General features: G+C 43.5%; 3 long non-coding RNA genes across 8 annotated transcripts; 2 read left to right on the plus strand and 1 right to left on the minus strand.

Annotated features, from left to right (window-relative positions):
* The first annotated feature begins 2,190 nt into the window (after positions 1 to 2,190).
* LOC140578166 (uncharacterized) lies at positions 2,191 to 5,785 on the plus strand. Of its 2 annotated transcripts, XR_011982222.1 has the most exons (3): positions 2,191 to 2,423; positions 2,800 to 2,866; positions 3,152 to 5,785. It is a non-coding gene; the product is annotated as an uncharacterized lncRNA (long non-coding RNA). The 2 variants fall into 2 exon arrangements; XR_011982221.1 differs by having other exon boundaries at positions 2,800 to 5,785.
* On the minus strand, positions 4,569 to 17,034 carry LOC111834066 (uncharacterized). 5 transcript variants are annotated; one of them, XR_011982216.1, is made up of 9 exons: positions 16,894 to 17,034; positions 14,380 to 14,441; positions 14,130 to 14,211; positions 13,862 to 13,952; positions 7,343 to 13,698; positions 6,655 to 6,966; positions 5,698 to 5,806; positions 5,473 to 5,530; positions 4,569 to 4,957 (listed from the first exon to the last, which is right to left on the minus strand). It is a non-coding gene; the product is annotated as an uncharacterized lncRNA (long non-coding RNA). The 5 variants fall into 5 exon arrangements; XR_011982214.1 differs by lacking the exon at positions 16,894 to 17,034 and adding an exon at positions 14,826 to 14,969 and having other exon boundaries at positions 7,343 to 13,105; positions 13,641 to 13,698; positions 14,130 to 14,441; XR_011982215.1 differs by having other exon boundaries at positions 14,130 to 14,441.
* A 2,321-nt stretch (positions 17,035 to 19,355) lies between these two features.
* LOC111834208 (uncharacterized) lies at positions 19,356 to 22,714 on the plus strand. The gene is made up of 2 exons (XR_002835960.2): positions 19,356 to 19,441; positions 19,517 to 22,714. It is a non-coding gene; the product is annotated as an uncharacterized lncRNA (long non-coding RNA).
* The last annotated feature ends 5 nt before the right edge of the window (positions 22,715 to 22,719 follow it).

Consider the following 22,719-nt stretch of genomic DNA (forward strand, 5'->3'; position numbering starts at 1 on the left):
CGAAAATAAACACATTTTCTTAAGTGGGAGCACAATGGAGGCGACAAGAAAGCTAATTTTTGTTTTGCTTTATTTTTCGTTCAGGTCAGGGAGCATGACGTGATGCATCTCGTTGCCGCACTCATCACACGGCGAAACAGTCCTACCCTCCGGAAATTGCCATCCATCTGCCGCAGCCAGGTGTCAGTGTTTTTCAATGACACGGTACAAAAAATGTACTACTTTCAAAATAATTTGCATTTAACAGTCCAGCTATCCATTGCTTCCGCCGGGGTTGCTGTATTGACACGCTCCAATGCTGGCAGCTCGGGTCTTAAGGAAAACCCCGAATCTCCCCACTGGTATACAGCGGACTCTGTAGAAAACCCCGAATCTCCCCACTCCCTCTGTATTGGCGCTCATCTGCTCTCATTACATATTTTCGATTTTTTTCGACATGACTTGAAGGCGGAGTAAGTTACCGCTAGTACAAGTTAACCGTGGTTTATTTTTGCAATATATTCCGCATGAACGTAACCTGTTAGCGATCTAGTCGCCGAAAGAGCTTGATGATTAGCAGCCTTTTCTCACTAAGTAATCTATTGCTTTTGTAGGTTCGATTTTCACTGGGTGTAAATACGGCACTTCAGGTTAACAGATGTCAGCTGTTTTTGCGGAGTGTTGAAGTAGTGAACGAGGAAGTGTTACCCCTCAAACATCCCAACCTACGAAAAGTAAAAAACAAAAATTTTGTTCCCAGTTATCATCATCTTTGCCATGTAGAGAGTTTAAAGATCACAAGAGAACTATCAGCTGTCATTGAGGAGAACACCATGGGGCAATCAGAGAATCTGCTGTGGAAGCAGATGTCCCAGGTGATGACTGACCACCAGTAGATCTGGTGAGGTGTGTAATATGTGGGGGGGATCCTCAGTTGAGGCTCTAGCTGTCAGCATTCCGAAGGGGATGTGGCCAACATCTGCAGTGGATAAAGTTGACCTTTTCTTAATACGTACATGGGAATGTACCCGAAAATGCAATAAAGGGGCACTGGCCGTCTGTGTTGGTAGAACTTACCTTTCATATTACATTTAAGCTCCTTAGGTTATGTCACTATCCATAAAGAAATCCTTATACCTAAGTGGGTGCAAACAAATACAATTGTAATACAAATACTTTGCATTGTTTCTATGCACTTAGACTTTACCCTCTATGTCAGCGTTTCTCAAACCAGTCCTCAGGGAACTGGGACAGAGCAAAAACATGAACCCTCTAGGTGCCCCTTGGACTAGTTTGAGAAACACTGCTCTTTGTAACAGTAACTGTACTTTTTTGTCAACTTGAGATTGGTTACTAAACTGAAGAATACCAAAAATGCAAAGAATGTAAAATCATTTAATAATAAACAATGATCATATAAACAATTGCTGTGGTGTTTTTGATACATATGGCAACTCGACACCTAAATTAAATGGATATAAATGTTGTCAAATAGAATCATGTAACAAACTCACACAGTACTGTACATAGGTTGTATTACTATCGGTTGTAGTTCTAAACGTATTTAGGGTGTTTTTTAACCACCTTTTGTCTCTCCCACGACATTATTCCTCTCTCCTACAGCGTCCATTATAATTACATGCACATTATGCAAATTAGGCGATGGCGTCATTTAGCGACTTTTGGGACAACCAATAGCGACATTCCTTGCTGAGGAGTTGGCAACAGTGACTCTACATGCTTCCCCAATGTGATCACATGCCAGCATAGAACAGTGTTCAGACATAGCTAATGCCATGGTGGCCTTTGCCTTTCTTGCAGAATCAATTTTTTAACCATTGATGGCAGTGTGGTTTGGGTGGAACTGTTATAAGGTTTTGCCCTATGTGTATATTTTTGAGTTGTCATGCATTTTTTTACATCACTAAGCTTGGCATAGAAATCAGCCTTGCAATACAGGCAGTATGCCCTTGTAGCATCTCCAATAAACGGCTTCAACCAGCCTTTGAATTCAGGGTTTGATTCCCACTCTTCTCTATTTCTGAGAGTACAGTTTAGACTTGATGAATGTTTATCATATGTCACAGAGAGGCACACACAAGGTCACAATCCTGCATGAAGTTGGCCCCCTATATGTTTCAGATTTCAACCAAACTGGTCTCAATCGAGATACCTCCACGCACCACTAGAGGGAGCTTCAGTACCACTAGTGGTATGCGTACCATCCATCCATTACCGTAACCGTAACCTATACCAGGAACAACGGGCATAGACAGGAACCAACACACCGCAGGGCGCACACACTCACACAGCCAACTTAGTCGCCAATTAACCTACCGCGCACACTTTTGGACTGTGGGAGGAAACACAAACACAGGGACCGAACTCAGGCCCTTCTTGTTGTGAAGCAGCAGCGCAAACCACTACACCACCGTGCCGCCCAGGTATGTGTGCCATAGTATATATTTTTCTTTTACTAGAAAGACATGCATGTGCACTTTGCGAGGATTTAATGCTGTGAGGTGATCACTTTCCCCGCTGTGTTGAGTTTTCGCTCGGATGCTTCACTTGTTGCACATATGCGGAAGTGTTTGCAACTAGGTTACTTGGTGTGGAACAGCAGGTCTGGTTGTAATTGTCGACAAAGGCACTTGCAGCAGCTAGCAAGTGATGCACTCTTAGGTGTGAGTGGATATTGGAAGTTCATCTATGTTGTCATTTTGGAATACACCCAAAATATTGCCAAATGGGGGCAGATGCTTTTCGTCTTTTAACTCGCTGTTTCTTTTTTGCCTCTTTTTTTACGAATGCTGCGTAAAGATCCGGTCACGCAAATCACGCTACTCCACGTCTTCCCTCATGAACTACAATACATCAAGTTTTCACGGTTAGTTTGCCAGTTTCATTACAGTTTAATTAAAAAATGAATTGGGTTAATTTTTAGGAGGGTATGGAAAACCACACCGTTAAGATTTCAGAATACAGTGGAAAAACCGTATATATTGTTCTGCTGTGGTGTGTCAACAATGACAATTAATCATTTTTACTATATGACCGACAAGAAGCTCCAATCAGTCATTTCTGTCAGTCACCATTTTAAATATAACTTGTGTGGCTGGTCCTTCACCATACGGAGTGACCATGCTTGGCTACCTTGGCTGATGTCCTTCAGGGAACTAGGGGAACAGTCACCCTGCTGTGGAGGAGCTGCAAACCTACAAGTAATCGAACAGCAGATCGGTATGGTAATGCTGATGCGAGTTCTATCGCTCCTGGAGTAAAGCTGCCTGCAGGTACTGTGATCAAAGAGAGGTGAGAGAACAGCAGCTGGCTGAAGACAGGCAGCAGGAGGAGTTATGCAGGTGAGCAGCTGCTGAGGGTGGAGAGATGCCACAAGTGGGAAGCAGAATGGGGTGAGCATTTACAGTGATCATGGAAGAGATTTCGAGTCCCAGGATGTTTTCCACCAAGTGCAAGTGGCTAAGCGTCACTAAGACACATACCGCCCTCTGCATCTCCAAAGTGACGGACTGATGGGGAGATTTAACAGGACATTAGCAGAGTATCTCGCCATCACACCCGCTCAGCACCAGCATGATTGGGCCGCACACCTGCCTCTGATCATTACAGCCTCTTCTTCTGCTGTACGTGACTCCAGCTCTCGCACACCAGCTCTCCTTATACTGGGAAGAGAGATACAGATGCCAGCTGAGTTGGTCTTCAGACACCCTCCTTTCCCTGCTGGTCTGGAATATGCTAGAAGACTGAAAGATCATCTGGAGACAACCTGTGCATTTGTGCAGAAGCAGCTCTTCCTGTATGGGTTTGCATCAAATGTGAGAGACAGTCTTTGACCCGGTCATGTGAAAAACAGAGGTGTGAATTCTCCATTCCTGTTTCACAAACACTGAATGCGCAGTGTTGTTCTCTGCGGTGTTCTTCTGCTTCTTGGAGAAGAACCTTTCAGTTATTTTTTGTGCTACTGTATGAGGGGATGTTAGGGACTTTATTCAGAATTACCATGCATATACATATCTGAAACTATGCATAAACATATATGAAACCAAAATCCTTCACATAGTACATGGTAATTCTGAGTCCCTAATGAGCCCTCTTTCATCTTATTAAAAATAACACTGTTTGCGAGTTCCGATAAGCATACTTTGATTTGGTTGTAAATTTTGCATAAACAGCCATAAAATATTCCATCTGTCAATAGGCTTTAATAATTGTAACTATTTTCTATTAACAATTTACTGTTGCGAAACTCTACCCTTGTCTGTATATGTGTGGTATGAGAACAAAGCCCCAGGCAAGGGTCCCTGCACCCCCACCCCCCAAACTTCACTGTCCAGTTTCCTAATTCCCCCCCCCTCAAAAGATGTCACCCTGGGCAAATGCCCATCTTGCTCTAGCCAGGATCCATCACTGCAGGACATACCTTCATGTAACCAGACGGCTCTATGTCTCAGGCCATCACCAAGACACCCAGTGGATGCTGTACTTAAGGCAGAAACCCAGAATTGTAGCTCTTTCCCACAAACTACCAAGCATATATTGAGCCTTGTTAGCACAGAAAACAAGACAAATAACATGCAAAATATTGTGTATTACAATACAAAGGAGCAAACAAAGGTTTCATTATACCTTTGGCTGAATAACATTTGTTTTAATTAGGTCTATAAGCATCGAATTTGGTGGGATATCGTCCAGTCTTCATTAAAAGTTACCATTTTAAATGTAACTAGTAAATGGTTTAGTCATCCAGTGTAGTAAATGACGCATCACATGTAAGACTGGACAGCTCCACAAATGTCAGAAACTTCAGACATTAAAAAGAATTTTTTTTGGATTTGAATAACTTTAATAATAAAGCAAGGTGTTAGGCACGGTTTTGTCCTTAAGTCCCGTACGCTGAGTTTGCTCTCTCAGTATACTGATGGCCGGTGACTCTCTGAGCTCTTCGGCGTCCGGTGTCCTGTGCAGTAGGAATAAAGCGCAATAAATAGCAATAAAGCCCCGAGTGACAGCACCATGGCTTATGGTGTAACCGTGTCTCACCATTTAAATATTAAGAGAAAAAAGCTGTTTCACACACAACGTGACTTCTCTTAAGGAATTAATATTTTCCAAATGTTATCATTTTGGATGGTGCAATTAATACTGAAAAATATTTTTAATGCACTGGTACATGTGTTCATGTTTATATTACATATTTGGTTTATATTAAAGGACTGCTACAAAAGTCCTGCACGACTACAATACACATCACCTTGCAAAAATTTGCTTTGAAATATTCTTTTCGTCTGTTCATTAATATATATATGCTAGTAGTTTTACCAGAAATAATAGATACGAATCATTTATCTTTGAAACAAAACTAGCATGAAGTGAACCATGTATCACATCAATACCCATCGCTAACTGTAACCACTGTAACCACGGTTACTAACTGCGGCCTATTACTGCTGTGGAAGGTATGAAATGACTTACCGTACCTCCCGTGTTCTCATTACTCTTGTCTGTTTTGTTTCTGTTTTTCTTCATAAGTCTGAATCACAAAAAGTGAAAGGGTCTTGGTAAAGTTGTTAAGGCTACAATTAGGCCGATACAATGTTTGATTCTGGCAATGAGCACATTTAGTGCCATTTTTAATTAATATGTCTGTGAAATGTTTTGCGGAATAATAATTACTTTGATGTTATAATATTGACCTACCTGTGGCATAACACAGCGCCCCATATTCCTATAATGGCAGTAATTATGCTTGCAGCAGGTGCAACAAAGTAAACAATATTTATCTTAATCTGAGCAGCATCGTTTGTGTCTGTACATGAGGAAAGAAATAACATGTTGAATATATACACATGTAAGATAAGATAAGATAAGATCGATCTTTATTGTCACTATTACAAAACAGTGAAAAACAGTTTAGCAGCTCTCTGTTTAGCAGCATAATAATAATAATAGATACTTTATTGATCCCTGTGGGGAAATTATCTTTACGCCTCCCTTAACTTGCTCTTGGCAGAGTAAGCTGTTTGCAAAGGGCAGCCACCCATAGGGGCACCCAGGTTGCTGGGGGTTAAGAGCCTTGCGCAAGGACCAAAAATCTAGGAGCAGATGTACATATATAATATCGCAACATGGCGGCGTGAGTAACCGTAGCAGTGGGCTAAGCCCCTGTAACGTTGCTGGTTCGAAGCCAGCCTCAGCGTGTCTGCGAGTCCTTGAGCAAAATGGCTTGAGGCTGGCATTGAACTGGCAACCTTGCAGTTACAGGCACACAGGCTTAGCCCACTGAGCCACACGCTGCCCCTGACACCCAAAATCAAAAGAAAACGGCTAAATCTCGAGGAGCGCCGGGCTGCTACGACTACTGATGCCGCCATCTTGCGATATTATATATGTACATCTGCTCCTAGATTTTAGCAGATGCAAATACCAGTGTGATATCACTATGATCACAAAGCATTTTGTATACAATGGTATAAAGCAGGGGTCACCAACATGACTCATGTACCCGTGGCTCAGTACCCGTGAAGTAGCTCTCAGTTTCAAAAATGTTGGTGACCCCTGGTATAAAGACATAGTCTGTAATGTCACCTTTAAAAGATTTTAGTCTGCAAATCCTGTAAACATAGTTTTACCTTAGTAAACATAAAATGTAGTTACCATTAACGCTTATTCTCCACTCTTTTACGTATGTACCCCTGTCAGTGGTGACTGTGCAGCTGTAGATTCCCTCATCAGACATCTGTACGGAAGAGATCCGTAGATCTCTAGGTTCATCAACACATACTCTGTCCAAGGGGCAGTTATTCGGTGTTTGGTTCTTTGTGCTGTAAGTAAAAATTACTGTATGGTTCTTCCTCCAGCTGATCTGGGTAAAATCTGAATTTGAATCATTGCAGAATAAGTGAACCTCCTGTCCCATAGATACTGTCAGGTTTGCAGTTGAATGTGTAGCTGCAGCTGTGCAAGGATCTGTGAAAGATGACAGGAGAACAAGTTCAGCAGATTTAAACAACTAGCAGAACTGCACAGCGGTCTTTCTATTTGACAGACATACAGATTTAGAGTTTAATGTTCATATTATGGAATACAAACTTCACATTTAACAACCATAATAAAGACATTGAGTCATTCAGTTATACGCCTGATGTAGTTAATATGGTCTGTGACACACAGAGGCTAAAGCTGATCAGTACCAGCGAACATTAGCTTCCTGCTCCAGCAACAGCGTCTGCGTGCCCCCAGCACACAGCTCGATATGCAGACTGTACACCGTGAAGAACAAACCGGACCAGCAAACAGAACCTCATCAGGCAGAGTGGGTGTCGCACAGCAGGCGGACAGATACCTGTGTTAATGAGGAGCAGCAGAGCAGTGTGGAGATGCAGCCCCCAGCAGAGAGACCCCATGACTGTACCGGCCCTCGCATGAACAGCACAAAGACACAGACTCTGCTGCTGGCAGTTCTGTGTGGGGGGAGGAAGTGGCTGCACAGTGAAGACACACAGACCCTGCCTTACTTTCAGGGTACAGAACAGAAACCCATTTTTACCGGCTTAATTTCTTTGATATAAATTGCACTCTCAAGGTAGCATGACTGAAGAAAGGTTTCGGTATCATCGATTCAGATTGTTTTATACTACTCAGTATTTTTTTAAAATGTGGTTTTGTTGTTGATTTATTGCTGGTCGTGTGCAGCAAGTGCATTGGAACTTGCTTGGCCGCCCGCAGAACAATAAAATAACTGACAGAATATACTGTACCTCAGCTGTAATGCAGTGACTAGTGAAGTCTTAGACATTACAGTTCACATGAAGAGCATGTATTACTGCAGTAATCCCGATATAGTGATTTGATGGTGTGGCTGCCTGGGGGTAGATTATGTTCTTGAACCTAACAATCAACTTTCTCATGCTATGAAATGTCCCACCAGACTCCACTGAAGAGAATAGCTCATAGCTGAGGAGGATTTTGTCCCGTAATATACCTTCTGCTTTTGATGAATTTCACAACAGAAAGGACTTAATTAACAAAACCGAAACAGGACAAAATAAAGCAAACTGTGAGGAGTTGAAATGGGGAAAGGACACACGCGGGGAAGATCTCAGGCACGCAGTGATGAACATGTTTTGATGTTATGTCTTCAATGACAGGACTGGGGAGCACAGGACTGGGAAACACCTTTATACCAGGAATAACAAAGTAGAAAATGAGAGGCAGCTGGAGTGAATTACCCAAAGGTTGGAACGAGAAGTAGAACAAACAATGAACAGGCCATGCTGGGGAGGAAACAGGAGGAATAGAGGCAGGGCATGACAGTACACCCCCCTCTGTGAAAGAGGGGCTGAACAACAGGGCAAGAGACAGATGAGACTCAGGACTCAAGACCAGACCAGGGATGACAAGCTACACAGTGGAACCAGACAGGGCAAGACCTGACGAAAGACCAAACTAACAGTAACACTGGCCACAAGACCAGACAGAACACCACACAGGAAACTGACCAAACTGGGGTAGGACCAGGGATAACCATGGGGGCAACATACACAACACCCCCCAGGACAGGGCCGACAACTGGAGGGACCATAGGGACAGGGACAGTCTAACAAGAGGCAGCCAGGATGCTGGGCACCAATCCCAGGACGCAGGTCCTCCCAAGCATCTAAGGACCAGTGGAACCATGTGGCATCAAGGGGTCAGCAGAAGCAGATGGTGCTGAGGGGACAGTTGAGCCAGGACCAAAGGGGGCGGAGGGACCGGCTTCAGGCAGTGCTGAGGGGACGGCAGGGCCGAGACCAAAGGGGGCGGAGGGACATGCAGGGCTGGGGCTGGATGACACCAAGGGACCTGCAGGACAGGAAACAGGACCGGAACCAGGACAGGAACTGGTAGGCGCTGCCAGGACTACAGGGCAAGGGGAAACTGCTGGGACTCCTTGGCCAGAACCCATTGATGAGGGACCTGCTAGGCAAGAGCAGAGACTGGAGCAGGAACTGGGAACCAAGCGGCCTACAGGGCAGGAGCCGAAAATTCAGCAGCTGCCCTGGGTGGTGTGCCCCTGTGCCAGCCGGACAGCAGGAGCCAGCGAGCAGAGTGAAGCTGGGGCTCCTGGCAGCAGGCAGCACAGAACTAGGATATCTAGAAACAAGCGGGATAGACCTACAATATTCGGAGACAAGCAGGTCTGAACTGGGACAGGGCAGGGCAGGCGGTAGCAGGCGCGAACACTGCCGGGTTTAAAACAGGGAGGGGGTCCTCCCAACACCCGGCAAAGGAAGCAGCGGAGAGAGCGACAGCCCACACACACACCTCCTGTGCGTCTTCCTGTCCGCGTTTTCTCCGCTTTTTCTTACGCTTTCCTGTGGTGGGCGGCAGCGTTTGCGGTACCTCCGTCAGCTCAGAGAGCGGACCAAAAGGCAGTCCGTTCGCGAGGGCTACCTTCCGCATGTTTGCCTCCGCTACCCCCACGTCTCAGCCGCCGTAAGTCGTCACGCACCTCCCTCGCAAGGTGCGCGTCTCCGGGTAGGGACGTATCTTCCAACACGTCCCTGTTCCGGCTGGCTATAGCCAGAAGCAGGGGATCCTCCCGGACTTTGGGCTGGCGTAGCCAATATAAAACCACGTCCACGAGGGCGAGGTATTCCGCCTCGTTCAGCTCAGGTGTCTTGTTTGGGAGTCTGGTCATTCTGTCACACTACACGGCGCACGGAGCGTGGACAGAAGCGCAGGAAACCAGTAGTCGGGGCAAACACGGGGTTTAATAATAACAGCAACAATAGGGACAGGCAAAACACGGGGTAACATTACAATGACCGGACTGGGGAAACAAACTGAAACACGGACTAAATACATTGCACTAATGACAGTAACTGGAAACAGCTGATAAACACGGGGAATCCACATGGGGTTAACGAGGGGGTGTGGCACACGAGAGGAGCGGACGATCAGGGCATGACAACACCACCTAAATTTATTGCAAGGATTTCAAAAGTGTTTTAGCTCTATCTGGTACTGTTGTGCTGTTGTGCTCTGGTGCCCCCTGACGGTGTAGTTGGGCTTCATAAAATTTCACGTTCATGTTTCAAGATTAAAGATGTTTTAATGATAGTGTGCAACAAGTGCAGTGGACTGAGTTATAACTGAAACTGAGTCTCATAGGTTGTTTTATCTCATAACCAAATTATTTAGGTCGACTATATATGCTCTCTTTTGAAGAAAACACTATATTTCATCTACCAATTAGGCCTTCACATATGGGTGGGCAGTAAATAACTTGGAAGCCTGTTTTCTGAGTTGCAGTGTCAGCTTAGTTACTGTTTTTGTCTTAGTAGGGCAGAATAGTGCAGTGAAATCAAGTAACACTTAAACATTACAATTAACATAAAGTAGAGATGCAAGTAATATTGCACTAATCCAGTGTGAGCATACGCACCGGTGCTCTTCCCATAATCCTGTGCAGCTGATTGCCCACCATGAAAAGTGTCCCAGCGTGAACAAGCCTGAATGTGTGTGAGAGGTTGTATTTGGCCAAGCTAGATAAAAGACAAAGTTGTTAATTCACTATTGACTTTAACAAACACCAATAAAAGATTCGGCTGCTGTTTTTGCTACACAAGGGTCTCTATACAAATGTGAAAGAAATTCTTATGGTTGATTGTGGTAAACCTACCATCGGCAAAATGTACTGTGGAGTAGCCCCCAATCAGTGAAATCATACCAAGGTGGACTAAAAATGTACCAACCTCCCCCAATGGGCACTGTTATTTTGAGGGTAGTGGGCTGAGAATTCTGGGAATCTATACCTTAAATTTGTCCCACTACCTGCCTGTCAGGGTCAGCTCCTGTTGTTTCACTCAGTGTCCCTTCCCCGTTTGGCCAGCAGGTGTTGCTGGTCATCCCATCCCTCCTGTTGTCAGTCTTTGTGTTTTCCCCTGCTCCCTGTTGGCTGCATGGCTCATGTGGTTGCTTGCGCACCCCTTGGTCTTATGTTTGAATCCTGCCTCCTCTGTTTTTGTATTTTGTTCCCTAGTGTTTCATTTGTATGAGTTTTCTTGTTCCTGTGTCTTGTATTTGGTTTTGGTTTCATGTTTTTGTGCCCTGTGCTTGTCTTTTTCCCTCTCTGTTATACCCCTCATGGTCCTTTATTTTGTAGTGTTCCTAGTGTGTTCTGTGTTTGTTAATAAACCACGTCCTGTCCTATGTCGTCCACATTCCCTTCCTATCTGCCTGCACCATGCCTCGTCCTCGCGCCCGAACCACCCAAGTTGTGACACTGCCTCTCTGGTGGTGCACCAGTTAAAGTATGGAAGAAATTAAATTTTCCAAATTTTAAATAGCAGTGATGTTTACTGTTTAAGAGACTTTCTGCAGGCACACACTGATTTTGTTCTAAATTCTGTATAAATAACTGTCAGTGGCTGCCTGCATTTTCCATCTACATGAATTTGGTGGCCAGATATCGATACATGTAGCTACTTGCAATTAACTATTTAATACTGTGAAACCTTCCTCTTGTCACATGCTATATGTACGTTGCACTGTGGCCCTGAGGAAATGTTTTTTCTGTACCATAGCATGTTCTGGAAAATAGTAAATGGAAGGTATGACAAAAAAGCCCACTTGAAATGAGAGAAACTCAGACAGTGCTGCCTTTTAGAACAAAAATTTAACATGTAAACACTGCAAAACATAACAGTTGAGTGAAGGAAAGAGGAGCTGCATAAGAGTCTATGTTTGCAGCAATGTTAAAGCTCCTAAGAATCAAGACTGTCAAGGTGACCACGTCTCTGTAATAAGGCGACATATTGTAGGCAATACTTCATATAACCAGACGGTTATAGTCTTTCACCAAGACACACTGTGGAAAATGCGAAACAATGACGTAATTATCAACTGCATTTCCCACGCAGCTTCTTAACACGGAAACCCTGAATTCTAGCGGTTTTTTCCACAAACCACCAGGCGCACACTGAGCCTTGTTTGGACAGGAAACAAGACGATTACTATGCGAAATATTTTTTATTATAAAACAAAGACGCCAAGACGCTTTTTTTATCTTGTGCGGCTTGTGCGCACAAGTTATGTATCTTGTGCGCACAAGATAGTTACAGTCCGTATGAATGGTCACGACAGAGGTGAAGCGACAGGAACATACTTTTTTTTCGGTCATTATCGGTAATCATAATAATACACTATGATAAACAGGTACAGTAAAGACATAATTACTGACACCTGTTTATTGTATTTATTGAACCTGTTTATTGTATTTATTGAACCTGTTTATACCTGTTTTACTATGATTTCCGATAGTGAAAGGAAAAAGTATTCTTCACGGCGCTTCAGCTCTGTCGCGACCATTCACGCAGCCATTCACACGGACTGCGTAACTCAGCCTTAATGCCAAAGTAGTGCGCAGCAGCGTTGCATTTACTCCTTCGAGTAATATTAATTGCAAGGCTACTATATCTTATTATATTGTATCCTGATGCCAGCAATGTTTTTTTTTTAGGAGAACGATTCGATTAAACAAGCGAGTAACATCAAACACACAGCAATTCGTCTATCTAATTATGTAAATGAAATCATTTTTGAGAAATCAGTAAACTCTTGAAAACTGCAAATGCAGCTTAACCTAGAGGTCTAGCAAACGTAGTACGGCAGCTATCAGCAGCTAACCTGTTCCTTACAAATACTAACTCAACGTAACTTGTGCGCACAAGTTATGTGTTTTGTGCGCACAAGATAAAAAAATCACTCTATGGGACTTCGGGGGCTCCGTACCAACATGCAGTACTATAAACTGAAAAATATTTGCTTTCATGCCAAACATCACATTTGGGCGGGTGGTCGTTCAGTCTTCGTTAAACGTCACTATTTAAAATTTGATCGCGATTACTGTGTTAGCGTTCCAGTGATTTTATACATCAGTATTCATTTACTGGAAGGCTCCACGACATTCAAACATTGCAAACTATTCTGAGACATTAAAACGAATAAGCCATTATATAATAATCTGAAAAGAACGAGGTGTCGGTTTTGTCCCGTACACTGAGTTTATTCTGTCAATATACTGATCGCCGGTGACTCTCTGAGCTCTTCGGCGTCCGGTGTCCTGTGCAGTAGGAATAAAGCTCAGTAAAAAGCAATAAAGCCCCCAATGATAGAACCATGTTATTATTTTAATATTTTCCAGAACATATCATTTCAGGTAGGGTAAATGTATATATACTTGTGTGTGCGTTTATGTGTGCGTGGTCCAGGTATACATTAACCCCACAATCTGATAAAAAAAAAACTGTTATCTTGACGTTGTGGGAACAATTTTCAGGTCCCCACAAAGAATAAACTGCAAATGCCAAAAGACTTGTATTCTTTTTGGTTAGGATTGGGTAGTGGTAAAGGTTGGAATTAGTTTTTTTCCTCATAGAAGTGAAAGGAGAGTCCCTACAAAGATATAATTACAACCCAGTGTATGTGTGTGTGTGTGTGTGTGTGTGTGTGTGAATTTGTAATAATTTAATTGTGGGGACTACTAAACAACCTAAACATGTTCTTTTTGCGTGCATCCAATATCAGTACCCATCGCTGGTATAAATCTAATCGGCGTAATTGTCCATTATTGCTATGGAAAGTACGCAATGACTTACCGTCCCTTCTGTGCTGTCGGTGTCTGGGAAACTTCGGTTCGGTTTATTCTTCAAAACTCTGAATAACAAAAAGTAAAGGGTTCGGGGTCTCGGTAAACTTTGTAAGGCTACAGCTATAAAATGTTCTGTTCTGGCAGTTAGTTTACTTACTTTTTAATTAATATGCCAGTGAAATATTTCGCTTAGTTAAAGATAATTACTGTCGTGTAATATTGACTGACCTGTAGCATATGAGAGCGCAGCAAATTCCTACAATCACTGTAACTCCGGCCGCGGCAGGTACGACATACTTAATAATATTTGTCTTTGTGTCTGTACCCAAGGAAGGAACAACATATTACATATAAATATATGCTTAGATATTAGTAGATTCTAGGCACATGAAAATACCAGTGTGAAGTTATAACTTTTTGTCTCCTGTTACGTAATACATTCAGTAATTATGAAAACAGCCTAATCATGAACAGGGTAAATACAGAATGTAGTTACCATTAACGCTTATTCTCCACTCTTTTACGTATGTACCCCTGTCAGTGGTGACTGTGCAGTTGTAAATTCCCTCATCAGACATCTGTATGGAAGAGATCCGCAGATCTCTAGGTTCATCAACACATACTCTGTCCAAGGGGCAGTTATTCGGTGTTTGGTTCTTTGTGCTGTAAGTAAAAATTACTGTATGGTTCTTCCTCCAGCTAATCTGGGTAAAATCTGAATTTGAATCATTGCAGAATAAGCGAACCTCCTGTCCCATAGATACTGTTAGGTTTTCAGTTGAATGTGTAGCTGCAGCTCTGCAACGATCTGTGAAAGATGACAGGACAACAAGTTCAGCAGATTTAAACGACTAGCAGAACTGCACAGCGGTCTTTCTATCTGACAGACATACAGATTTAGAGTTTATAGTATCTTTAGAATGTTTATAGTAAGGAATACAAACTTCACATTTAACAGTAATGATAATAGAGACATTGAGTCATTCAGTTATACACCTGATGTAGTTAATATGGTCTGTGACACACAGAGGCTAAAGCTGATCAGTATCAGCGAACATTAGCTTCCTGCTCCAGCAACAGCGTCCCCAGCACACAGCTCGATATGCAGATTGTACACCGTGAAGAACAAACAGGACCATCAAACAGAACCTCAACAGGCAGAGTGGGTGTCGCACAGCAGGCGAACAGATACCTGTGTTAATGAGGAGCAGCAGAGCAGTGTGGAGATGCAGCCCCCAGCAGAGAGACCCCATGACTGTACCGGCCCTCGCATGAACAGCACAAAGACACAGACTCTGCTGCTGGCAGTTCTGTGTGGGGGGAGGAAGTGGCTGCACAGTGGAGACACAGAGGCTCTACCTTTCTCTCAGAGTATGGGGGGGGGGGTGGTTGGCTGGGGAGTCTGGGAAACAGCAGACCCTCGCTATGTGAAAACTGGATGCAGTGCAAACCCTGTGTGCACTGTATGATTTCTGGGTCAACTGCCACGTCATGCAAGTTATCAGGTGTTTATCTGAGGACCATGAATCTCTACATTGCTGCAAATTTTAGGTTCCCTCTTCAACGCCTCTGTAAACAGTGACTATAGGCAAGTAAAACAAAAGCATGGTCATTATACTGTTCTATGTCAGGGTGTAACCTTACACAGGACCAGGAGGATGAGCTCCTGCTCTTTGTGACATTTAGTTCTAGGTCAGTGTTTCCCAGTCTGGTCCTCGGGGATCCGCAGACAGTCCATGTTTTTGCAGGGAGCTGGGAGGGAGCAAAAACGTGGGCCGTGTGTGGCCCCAAACGCCTGGTAGGGAAACACTGGTCTAGGGCCCATAATCCTCACAGCATCACACAGTGTTAGTTCTAGTAAGATTCATATAGATTGTGGGTCACCAGACACAGTCTGTGGCGCATCATTGACATTTTAATGTGTGACTCACAGAGGGGAACAGGCTGTAATTCTCAAGATACAGTGTGTCTCTTTGTAATAAGCGTAATAAAATCTCTCTGATAACATACATGCTTCACGGTGTTGCTTGTCAATGGACAGTGTTTGGAAACACCTGACGAAATATGTACATGACGGAGAATTTCATCAATTATTTATAGTCAGAAAATTGTTAATAAATCCAGAAAGCATAAACAAAACTGTTTCATTAAACACTTTGGGTAAAATAAAGTGAAAACCATAATCATCTACCTCTATGATCCTACACTGGATAGGTTTTTGGAAGATGGGTTATAGATGCATTGAGGATTAAGGCTAATAGTCTATTTACAGCAACACTACACCCAAACGTACCAACACCCAGCTACAACAGCACCAACAGTGCTCAAATATTTAAAAATCGCGTGTACAGTTAGCAAGATGGCGGTGTGACCAGATGCAGTGACTTTGTGATCCCCTAATCAAAGCTACTTTTCATTTCTTTTATACATGTTTATCTGTTCTTTTATCCAAATTGGACTTTCCTTAATATTGTACACTCTCCAGTAGCTCATATTTTATGGAGTTAGTGGTACAATAACAATATTCTATTCTATTCTATTCTATTCTATTCTAGTGTGAGACCTTTCCCGGCAATAAGAGGGAGGGGTACACACCTACCCACTGCGCATAGTGACGTCGGAATGACATCTTTAATATGTCGTTTTTGGACGTCCAATTTTGGTCCACTGAAGGGGTTGTTTTGTAACGCAAGGCGACGTCTTTTTTTGACGTCTAATGAACGTCTAGTATTGACGGCCGTGGGACCTCCATGTATGGGCTATTTATAGTCCAAATGTGGTCGTTGTGGACGTCTTATAATACCAAAAGCAGACTAATTTTAGACATTGTGTATGTCGTGTCTCGACTAAATTCATATATAAATGAACAATTTCACCATGCTTTCAATTAAAACTTAAATTTAAATAACGTATTGCTGCGACGGGCAGATGGAGGTATCGCGAGCAGAGAAACACGGAGATTACTCTGTCGGGAAACATCCACTCAATTAATAATCCGTACAAGGATTACATTAGGCACCCAAAAAGCACCAAAGATAATTATATGTAAGAAACACAAAGTAGTCAGACGACGAACTGTAAGACGCATCCACGGTGGGACATTTATGTAAGCTAATTACACACGAGGATCAGACCGGGTACACACAAGACACATTTTACAACTGCACGCGGGGCATGCTGGGACATGAGCCCCGCCGGTGCTACAGTGTATACAACAGAGCAGTACAGAGCTAAAGTAAAAAACATAATTTAGCATTAACCTGGTTTAGCAAGCTGGATGTTAATTTGTTCGACCGGGCATCAAGCTGCTGCCAGATTTTGAAATCCCGCGTTCTGCACGTGCACAAAAGTGTCCGCGAGGGACGTGGATAAAACTGTTACAGCTGCTCTGCACTACTCAGTTTTCACATGGTTTTCAGGACGAACATAAAAAACAATGCACGATATAATTTATTGTCATATCAGCGCAAATGCACATAAAATACGTACGCATTAACATAATAAATCATGTTTGTTTCGAAATAATCATCTGTATTCCATTTATTATGTTGATAACAACAATGTTGATATTTGTAAATAAAACTATATTTCCTGCACCTGTCGTAGTCGTCCAAATAACGTCAAAAAAATTACGTTCAAATGTTGAATGTCATATTGACGTGCAAGTTGGGTCATGGATGGACGTTCAAATTGTGGACCTAGTTTGGACGTTGTATAGATGTCCAGAATTGGTCATGGACTGACGGACCTAATATAGACATGATTTGCACGCCTATCCGACGTCCAATGTTTAGTGGGTAGAAACGGTGTGTGAAATGCTCATCAGTGCGAAGCCATAGAATGTGAGAGAGCTGCTTGTTTTCCTGTTATTCAAGACACCTTAGTCAGGGCTGCTTGTGCGACGTGAAAGCAGCCTCATGCATGCCACAGACAATTTGCAGAATTCTAGCAAAGTGTCCGAAGCGATTTCCTGAAGGAGCACGGAGCTGCTTTCTAGAGTTGTGACGTTCGCGAACGAACCGATTCTTTTGAACGGCTCATAAACATGAACGATGGGAGCCGAGTCGCGGCTGGAGGGGAGCCGTTCTTTCTGTCGTTCTTTTTTTCCTATGCGTGTTTCACACAGATGCACACAAATTAGCTCCTCCGCGAGACAGAACAGTTATAGGGGGAGGGGCGCACCCAGCGCAGGGGTGCTACTGCCTAACAGCATGATGATAGTTGTGCACGCATCCTTCACTTCCACATTGTGTGGAAGTGTTTGTAGTAAAAGCTGTTTTGCACAGAAATTCATTGCAGCCGGCTTTGTTTTTGATGTTTATTTGTGAGTAGGTATTGTATGAATAACATAAGTCAACGTAGCTTTACACATACACACACTTTGTACTAAAGGTAAATCCAAAATAGTGATGTCGCTGTCTAAGCAGAGGGATGTTGTGCAACCATATGGAATATAGTACACACATGACAAATGAGGTAATAATCAATATTTCAGAATAATTCAAACTCAGATATTGGTGTGTGATATCTGAGTTTTAATTATTTGACTACAAATCTCACCTCATCATTCCTCCCAGTGATTATTTCCAGGATAAACTGAGATGCCCCCAAGCTGGCTTCTTAAAACTGACTAAATATTTAAAAAGAGCCAAAAGAGCCGTTCTTTTGAACGGCTCTTTGAAAGGAACGGATCGCCAAGATCCGGATCCCCTCAAAGAGCCATAAATCCCATCACTACTGCTTTCCTGCTGGCCAGTGTGGCTCACAGCAGAGTTGCACACGTTGCTGTGTGACACGCATCATGAATGGTTACCAGTAAAGATGTCACAGTAGGCTGGTGTCAGACCTCATTCTTCCTTCTCTGGTGTTTTCCTGACGGTTGATGCACTTGCTGCAAACATGCACAGTCATGGCTGCTGATTAAAACAGAGCAGATTCTGCATGGACAGGAACCTCAGGCCCCATCGGCCACCTAACAACAAGCCGGCATAAGCAGCTGTGCAGTGTTGAAATTAAAAGCAGATTTAGTTTTTGTTTTAGCTGGTTGCTCTTCATGTAATTTCACTTTCTTTTATTGTTATTCGTTTGACAGGTTTCTGAAATGAACGCCAAGGTTAAGCTCAGAAGTGTCAGACAGTTTGAGAGGATGCTACCATTATGGGGAAGAGGCGGGGGGAAGCTAAACCTGTGATCTCCTGTGATAGGTCCTTGTGGGCCTCTCTGCAGACCCCGGTTTGGCAGAGTCCACTTTCAGGTGCTATATTGTCAGGTAACTGAAGAAAAGCTGGGAAGGTGCCTGAGAAAAACAAAAAAGGCAGCCACTGTCATGTTGTATCTGGGGTTGGTTTCTTGAAGCCTTCTTAACGTTACATCATTCATAAGTTCTATATTTTAACATAAAACTTCTGAACATGTAGCTGTAAGAAGGCTTCAGGAAACTTACCCCTGATAATTTTTTTTAAAAACTTGTGGGTAAGCTGAGCTGTGGTTTATTGGACACACTCTTTTGTATCTACACCAGACCTCAGTTTCACACCCTAACATGCCTGACAGGTTGAAATATTGGGTATTGCTTTCCATATGAAGGTGTATACCTAATATTATTTTAATTAAGATTTATTGGTCTGAGGGCTTTTAGATTGGTGGGCGGAGCTAGGTGATGCCATATAAGAGCGGGGGAGAATTCGCTCCAGACATACATTTTGCTGACATTTACGTGGTACTGGGAAGTTCAGTTTCCACGTTGGTGGCGTGATTGTGTGGCTGTTTAAGGCAGCGTGGGCAACGGCATTTTTGCCCGTCATTAAGGTATGCCGTTTTAGCGCTTCTGTGTAAGATTTAACGGTGTCATTGGCATAACTTGTTTCTTGATTCGTTTTGTAGCGCACCCAGCTTGTGCCACGTTGGGGGTATATCGGTTGCTGTGTGCCTCCTGTTTTGCGATATCGGTGTTTATTGAGGTACGTAGGTCGCTTATAGCATTTCTTAATGTGTTTTTGTTGTCAGTTGTTCCTGTGTTGACGTGTATGTAGGATGTATGACTCATGACTGCGCCCCAAATCTACCTACGGGTACAAATAAAGGAACCTGAACCTCAACCTCCGGTGTATAATGTTGTTTTCTCTTTTGTTGTATGTTTCGCAGGTTCGGCTGCATGTGGCAGCGGGAGTGATTGTTGCTCCCTTGGTTTCCATCTTGCAATGCTGCTGCTTTGTCTACGTTGAAGTTTCGTTTCTTCGTTTGGCGGTGTTCTGTCGAAAAATGCTACCGTAGTGCTAATCGATAGCCCTAACCCTAACTCTTGCCCTAACCCTAACCCCCCAAAAACCCTTACCTTAACCCTAACCCCTAAAACCTAACCATAATCCCAAGACTGTGGAACTGCACATGCGCAGAAAGGCTCGATAGCACGTCTCGATAGGTAGTATTTTATGGCAGAACAGCGGCCCTTCCGAATGTGCAATCGAGAGGAGCAAGATCACATTTATATCGCCCCTTCCGTCTTTTTTTCTTTGTGATTTTTGTTGTACTGGAGCAGCGGGGTTGAAGCAGGCGGCAGGCTGAGCTGTAGGTGGTGTAGGGTTTTCTTGGTGTTGCACTGGTTTCCGCTGGAGAGGTGTGTTCACGAGTGGTGTGTAGTGTCTGGAAGGTGCCCTCTGTTCACCAGCCGTGGTGAGACCCAGTGCTGCTCCTTGGTGATGCTTGTTTTAATAGCCTAACTGGCTTTTAATGTATTGAGTGTGCGGCAATTTTTATTTATTTTTGTGAAAGTATGTGTGGGAAGAGCGGATGCTGGTATTCCCATTTGCCAATCGGTGTGGCTGTCTAATCTTTTAAATTTAAATTTCTGCATTTCTATGTGGGGGATCACATCTCTGGTCTTGTTTACGGTGTCAGATTTGTGTGATCTTGTTAAATTGCCTTTATGAAAGGCATTCCACCTGGTTCTATGGTTACACATGCAATCTTGAAACATTTTCAGTTAAGTAACCATTTGTTCCTCATGTATATACAGTGCATGATCAGTGGGGCAGTGTGTGGCCCCGGACTCTGTGCCCATGATTGGAGGGCCGCCTGTGGGGCCCTGGAGCAAGGCCCTTAACCCCTGGGTGACCCTCAAGCTTGTTTTCACTTTTATATGTGTCTGTCTCATGGAGTAGGAGAAACGAGAAAGCCCTTTACTGCTGGGGGAACAGGGGGCCTGGGCCTAGATGTATTATGATCTTCTACTGCCCCCTTCTGGCTGTGGCAGGGGTAGCACCAGAATTGCATGAGGGCCAGGTTCCAAAACTGACTGTGTTCAATGGCAATTCAGGGCTCAAAAAATGCCAAAGGGTAGCACAGGATATATTGTTAAGACACTGGCGTTACTTCCAAGTTCAGGAAAGGGTAAATGCACACTATACAGCCAAAAGTATGGGGACATGCCTCAATCATTCAATTCAGGTGTTTTATTCAGACAGGTATAATAGTCAGGTTCACAAACATTTGTGAAAGAGTGGTTCATTCTAGAATGGGTGAATTCAAGTGTGGTAGTCATAGGATGCCACCTTTGCAATAAATTAGTTTGTGAACTTTCTTCCCTGCTATGTATGCCACGGTCAACTGCAAGTGGTATTACTGCAAAATGGAAGTGTTTAGGAACAACAGAAACTCGGCCTCAAAGTGGCAGACCACAGAACAAAGCAGGGTCGGTGAGTGCGTAAAAGTCACCAATACTCTGACTCAATAACTGCTGAGTTCCAAACTTCCTCTGGCATTAACTCCAGCACAAACTGTGTGCCCGGGAGCTTCATGGAATGGGCTTCCATGGCCGAGCAGCTGCATGCAAGCCTCACATCTCCAAGTGCAATGCCAAGCATTGGATGCAGTGGTGTAAAGCACGGTGCCATTGGGCTCTGGAGCCATGGAGATGTGTTCTGTTGAATGGTGAATAACATTTCGCTGTCTGGTAGTCTGATGGACGAGTCTATGTTTGGTGGATGCCAGGAGAACATTACCTGTCTCACTGCATTGCTCCAGCTGTGAAGTTTGGTGGAGGAGGGATAATAGTATGGGATTGTTTTTCAGTGGTTGGACTAGGCCCCTGAGTTGCAGAGAAGGGAGGGGAATGTTTCAGCATTCTGAACGACTTAGCTTTAAGAAGGCAAGACATATTGGACAATTCTATGCTTCCAACGTTGTAAGAAGAGTTTGAGGAAGGTCCTGTTCAGTTCCAGTGTGACTGTGCCCCAGTGCACAAAAGGGCCATAAAGACATGTTTGGGTGAGTTTGGTGTGGAAGAACTCGACTGGCCTGTGCAGAGCCCCAACTTCAACCCCATAAAACACCTTTGGGATGAACTAGAATGCCTGACCTCACAAATGTTCTTCTGAATGACTGGGAAATAATTCCCACACACTCCAAAATCTTGTGGGCAGCCTTCCCAGAAGAGTGGCAGGTGTTATAGCTGCAAAGGGGGGACTGACTATCCATACTGATGCCTTTGGATTTAGAACGGGACGTCATAAAAGTTCCTGTGGGTGTAATGGCCAGATGTCCCAATAGTATTATCCATATAGTGCATATTGTGCTTATTTAAAATGGAACCCTTAAGCATCCTACTATACTAGCTATAATACAGTTCACTGTCCCCCCCCCCCTCACCACAAGAGCCTGGCAGCAACTATAATGTTTCCTAATTCCTGACTGTTAACCTCTACATCTGCAACAACTAATTGTAAAAACGTGCTCATTTCTGACACATTTTTCAGCAATTCAGCACCACTACTTTCTGTTTCTTTTTTGCCCCATTGGGATTCCAGTGAGATCAGTTTTGGCTCCGCAAATCCTATCGATCATCCACAACTTTATTTTCTGTAAACAAGTGATCGTGAGTCAGTATTTGGTTACTCCCCTCTTCCTCCAATTATATCTTTCTTTTTCTAGCATATTCAAAGGCCCCTTGACACACAGGTTCTCCATCAGGCCATGCTGACTAGTTTAATAAATGATGGTATTTTCCCTTTTGTGAGTTTGATGCTGTGGGGAATGGATATTGAACTTTAGGGTTTTTGTAATAAAATAAAAATATTTTTGGCATCCCT

The sequence above is a fragment of the Paramormyrops kingsleyae genome, chromosome 1 (assembly GCF_048594095.1).
Source record: "Paramormyrops kingsleyae isolate MSU_618 chromosome 1, PKINGS_0.4, whole genome shotgun sequence".
NCBI lineage: Eukaryota > Metazoa > Chordata > Actinopteri > Osteoglossiformes > Mormyridae > Paramormyrops > Paramormyrops kingsleyae.